General features: G+C 38.9%; 1 protein-coding gene across 1 annotated transcript in view; it reads left to right on the top strand.

Moving 5' to 3' along the window:
- The window catches only part of LOC307026459 (serine/threonine-protein kinase H1-like), a gene marked incomplete at its 3' end in the record, with an annotated part of 54,208 nt that overhangs the window by 990 nt on the left and 47,218 nt on the right, over nt 1-6,000 (top strand). The window lies entirely within an intron of this gene.

Below are 6,000 nucleotides of genomic sequence, written 5' to 3'. Positions count from 1 at the left end.
CGCAGGTCAGAGAGTACATTTAATAAAGTGCCGTCCTTTAATATATCTTTGAGGTGGCCTCAATTATATTATACTATGATATTATACTACACTATATTGCAGAGCAAAACTATTATACTTAACTGCATTTATCCGATAGTTATATTTATTAGTTAGTTTCAACTAACGTGACACATTGGTATTAATCTAACTGTTTAAAGTATTTAAAGTACTTATAATAAACTCCACCCGCTGCAACGTTAATTTTGAAAATCAAGTACATTGAATTGATCAACACTATGGTATTTACCTATAAGTCTGGATAAATTAGTGGCACCTAAGGCTACTGGTGGAAACATTATATTAATACGGACAATTTTTTTTATATGTGTGTACAATTGGGTTTGATATAATGAAAATAGTGAGAAATATCGCTCAAAGATTTTGCCTCAAACAAGCAGTGGAGTATTCACGGGACCGAGCATATAGACCAAATGAATGCACAGAATTAGCATGCTAGCTAACTAGCCACATCCTGAATACTCCTTCCATCACTGGTAATATCTTTTCTGGAGCTACGGGAAACTTTTCATTCTGTCCACAGGCAGTAAATGTGCAGCATAAGTTCCAGGAGCATGAAATAAGAGTGATTGTAAAAGCTGTGAGGCTGAGCACACCGCTGCTCTTCATTTAAAACTCTAAATGTCATGCCTGGTGCAGGAAAGTGCACGCATTGCATCTCTCACTTAACAGCTATCTGTCTGCGAGCGCCCTGTCTGCTGATTCTTTTTATTCCACCCTACCCTGCTGCTTTTTTCTCTCATCTCTCATTCACCATCTCACCATATCCACACTCACGTTTTCTCTCTCACTCTTTTCTCCTCACCTCATTTGCTCCCCCTTGAGGCTTTTGGCCACACAGCATGCAAAGCTCCTGAACATGAAGCCCACACCACCCCTCTCTTGGCATGCATGCAACTCTGAATAATTACAGTGTGTGGGAATATATATGATGGAGCAATGCACGGCGTATCTGTTTTCACACATATTATAAATCATTTGGACGTGTTCGGAGAGCATATGCTTGGATGTTCTTGTGGTAAAGATCACAGGTTCCATCCCCACATTATAAAATCCACACATTCACAGCTGAATTGGTGACGCAACCAACCTTGCACTGATTGAATCTCAGTATCTGATGAATGCTTTAAAAGGAAGGCAATAGAGGAAGATATAGAAATAAGTTTAAAGGTTATTCACTTGTGTATTGGAATGTCATGCTATTTAATGCATGTACCTTTCATATTTCAAGACAGCCTGCAGCAATTGTTATTAACAAACCCTGAAAGCCAAAGAGATGGCTTCCTTATTTAAATGAATGTAAAAGCATGATGGTTGTCCTTTATACTAATAGCCGTTCCTCCGAATGTGCGAACAAAGGAGGGTGAAATCAGTTATTTATGGTCGTCAAAAGAAAAGTGTCATATGAAGAACTCATGTGACGGTTCAGCCAAGCGGAAACGTTAATTGCCAGCAGGGGGCAAATATTGGCTGTAGTCAGGTTGTATAGAAGTCTATGAGAAAATTAGACACTTTTGACTTGCTTTGTTGCCTTAGTAAACATCTTCTTGATGACTGCATGGTCATACTATAACCAAGACTTACTTCATGCAACCAAAGAGTACCTTAATGTTTTAGTCAATACTACTCGAACTACAAACAGAATGCATCCATTACCAAAATATGTTCCTGTTGCCTGCAGCATAATCTTTTTATACATTCAAATAGTCTGATTTGGTAATCAATATTTCTGTATTCATCACAAACTGTAGTGCTACTTCCTCTTAAGTATAACACCTGATACCAAATTGAAGAAAAGGAAGGTTTCCGTTGTTTTGTTGATCAAGGCATTTACCTCCCAAGGGCGACTGATCCTTCTCAACACACACATATCGATTTTTCTTAATGTCCTGTAGCACAATACGTTCCAACAATAATATCCAACAGTCTGAATCCCATTGCTAAAAAGCACTAAATTCATAAAATGTTATTGCCTGCAGCATTTTTTCATTAACAAACCCTGAAAGCCAAAGATTGTTCCCTACTCAGATGACTTTAGAAGCATGAGGGTTGTCCTTGAATACTAATAGTGGTTTCTTCGAATGTGCAAACCAGGGAGGGTGAAATCAGTAACTCGCTCACTCCTCAGAGGATCTCCTCGGGGCACAATATGTCTTATTGCTGTCAGCCTGTGACCTTTGTGTATCCCTCCCTGATTTCTGAGTTTGTAGAGCTGCACTGTGTGTCACACTCTGCTGAAAAGGGGCAATAGTCTCCATGCTAAGGAGACACTGGCGACAGCATGAATCACAGGGGGATCAGTGGTGTATTTTTATGGCGTGTGAAGGGCTGCAAGGCATTATTTAGACTGAACATGGAGGTCTGTCACACAAGAGTTTTTTCTCTGCTCAACTAACCCTATAGCGGTTGATGAAGAGCTGGGGCAACGCTTTGTAAAGATGCATGTTAACCTCTGCCTTCTTTAGGAAATGTATGTCAGAGTCAATAACGGCGTGGCTGTGACTGGTTTATTAAGGTGCATTAATCTCTCGCTCTCTCGCACTTTCACAGTGGAGGTCAAATATCACGATCCTGACCTTGGTCGTCCGGCTTCATCAATCCCAATCTGATGAGACAGAAATGATGTCACTGGTCGATCTACATATCAATCACAGCATGTACTGTACAAGGCTGATGTGACCCTGATGGCATTCATCAGACTCAACCACAGTTGGTGGAGTTACAGTTAAAATGTATTCTGTTGCCGTTACTAATTACCTGCAGAAATGTGTAATCAATAACCTAAGTATCACAATATAAAAGTAACTTTAGGATAACCTCCATATCAAATGCAACCGCAATTCTTACAAGAGCAAATAATAAAGGGCTTACACAAAATATATTATGTATCAAAACTATTTAACTTTAGAAAAGGAATACACAATCTTTTTTTATCTTTCTTTGTGTTCACGTAAAAATGTAAACTGGGATGTGACAATTATAATTGTTTGTTTTTGTCCCTCATACTGCCTGTAAAAATGTGAGAAATTCAGTTTTGGTTTAATAAATAAATTCAATTCAAAGAAAGTGAAAACCATAAAGCAAATTATGTAGGCGTATACATTCTAACTTAAAGTATTAGCCTACATAACAATATACTGTAGCTCGCAAGGCCAAAATAAAACGTGCTTACTACAGTAAATGTATTTAGTGCAACCACGGTATTTTTAACAAATCAGGTGTCCACCTACAAAAAAGTCAAAAGATTCTGTTACTCTCCAAACCTGCATTAAACAACTCTATTACACATAGTGGGATGTCGTTTTCCCCCAGAAACATAGAGGAATGAACATGTTTCGGATCCTTCCGATCTAATATTCAGGAACACAAGTTGTCGCATCTTGGGGAATCTGCTGAGCACGATGTGGAGATATATTTCTTGCAAGCTGGTGCAAAAAACTGTCACACGAGTATGAAGATAACAAGATGAATTCAACCGGGGCCCCGTAAACAATGATCAGGCCCCAGACTTGACAGGACCCTGAGAAGTATAGGGCTTGCTTTTCCAAGAGACTTTTCTATGAAATCAATAGTTGCATGACCACTGGAGTGTAACTTCTCTCTTTCTTCTTGGTGGGATTAAGATCGCTATTGTATGAAATGGTGCACTCTCCTGTGACTTTGCCTGACATTCATTGCTGGGTTTTTTTTTTTCTCCTACTTATTTCATTTGTTTCCCCCGGAGGAAGCTGTTTTGTTCTTTCCCCATCTGGCTTCATTTCATCATTCGTTTAGCCAGGACTGGCGCACATTCACTGAAGCAGAGACATGTCACACATTTGCAGACCCGCGCCCAGAGGATGATATGATAGAAATGATCAGTTGCAGCATTTCCTCACATATGGCAGCCATTCTTTCTGTCCCTGTCTTGTCCTCAGGCATGTTCTCACATAAAATACAGTGTTTTCATCCCTGTGTGGATATCTGCATGCGCAAATAACAAACATCCACAAAGGCCTTCAAGAAGTCCACACTCTGTATCAGATAAGCTTCACCATGCACACATTTCCACCTATAACAGCAAGTGTCATGCCTTTAAAATGCAAGGTAGTCCTCCCAGTGTGAGATATCCGCTAATGTCCTGTGGCTATGAGACAAGTGGGGTCTAAAAACTAATATTTGCACGGATAGTTATCTTTATAAGGTTATCTGGCTTTATGAAGCTGTAAACCTTGGACTTCATTGAGCGAGGACAGTGTGGAAGTCAAGATAAGGGGAAGAGGCTCGACAGGAGTTTACTGTAAGTGTCATGCTTTTTATTAAATCAGGAAAAGTAGTCGAGATTGTACTGCGCAACATGCATTTTGTAAATATGTATCGATTTGCGGCTTTATAGCTCAGGTATGTAATGATATATTAACAAATTGTTATCACATCCACCTTTCAAAATGACAAAATATATCAACCGAGTGTGTTTTAAAACCAAGGGGTAATTATTGTGTGTGTTCTCCATGCTATCTGGTTTGAAACTGGTTTGGCATCTTTCTGATGAACGATGAGAATTAAGAGAATCATTTATTCATGTTTGTGCTAAAGCCAGCTAGCATAGTGGTTTCATACTGAATATCTGGAGTGTTGTTTTAATTTACGGAAACATGGCTCCACCAGGATTTATCTGACAACAACCTTTCTATGGATGGCTTCCGGACTGTTCGGGCAATTTCCATCAACGTTTCCCCATGGGATTAGTAACGTTGTATGATAGAAAGATTGATTGATGGATGGCATTGAAGATCTAAACAAATTCACAATGTTGACGGCGCTGACATTTGACTTCATTACTGCAGAAAAAGCAAACATCCACATAAGAGATGTTGTGAGGGTGGTTTATTTCTAAATAGGCTAGACTTCACACAGGAAAGAATCATTTGAAATATAAAAGAAATTACGGCAAAGAGGACAGAAGGAAGCTGAAGTACTGTGTTGTTTCTTCTCTCTTCCTCTGTGCAAGAAAAATAATTTATGCCTAGCTTGTTTCGAGCCTTTGAGCATTTGAAACACTTCTAGAAGTTATACCAATTGGCCTGGATTACCTTAAAAAAAAAAAAAATCACTCAGCAGACTCCTTCAGTCCAAGTGAGCAGGTTTTAATTTGTCTCGCAGTCTGTCTTTCTGGTGGAGATTCGATCGAAGGTTAATGAGGACAATATTCCTCCACATCTGATTTTCTTTCTTCTGTTGTAGAACAGAATGAAGGCAGAACATTTGGCTGGGTGCGGGAAGATAATGGGATAAACGATTTCATCTGCTGGTACTGACAAGCTTCACTTTCTACAGGAACTCCTACAGCTGCTCGTTATGACCCTTTTCCACTTCAATAAAAACTGTACCAAACCAATATGTACTCTAGGAGTCAGGTGTATCACATTCACAGTTGGTTTTCATCAGTTACTTCACCTTAATGTTTTATTACAAAATAAACACAGATAGCAGATATGTAAAGATGCTTTCAATTTGATTTAAAGGATATTGGATAAAGGGTTCTCTTTGATATCTCTGCAGACGATAAAGACTGCAAAATCAAATGTGTTTGACCAGAAAACCTGATGCTGATTCTAATTTGCAATGTCTATGAGTGGAAAATCAGGAATGCAGTAATATAGTGGGAAGAAGGCAGTGACACACTAAAAACTCACCCATATCGACATGAGGCATTAGGTCCAATTAACTTATAAACTGCATGATCTACTGTAGAAGAGCTTTCAACAAGCACTACATGACCAACTTTACATGAATGTCATCAAGGAAAATGTCCAGTTCTCTTGATTCCTCCAGGGAACAATAATAAGCAGATGTATAAAGCAGAGTCCTTGAATTATGAGGGGTAAAACAATTGAAAGAAATCGATGAGCCCAGTGTAAAATACCTCCTCCCTACAGAATAAAACAATCACAAAAAAAG

This window comes from Notothenia rossii, assembly GCF_949606895.1.
Source record: "Notothenia rossii genome assembly, chromosome: 12".
NCBI lineage: Eukaryota > Metazoa > Chordata > Actinopteri > Perciformes > Nototheniidae > Notothenia > Notothenia rossii.
This window is presented reverse-complemented; position numbering and strand designations above follow the sequence as displayed.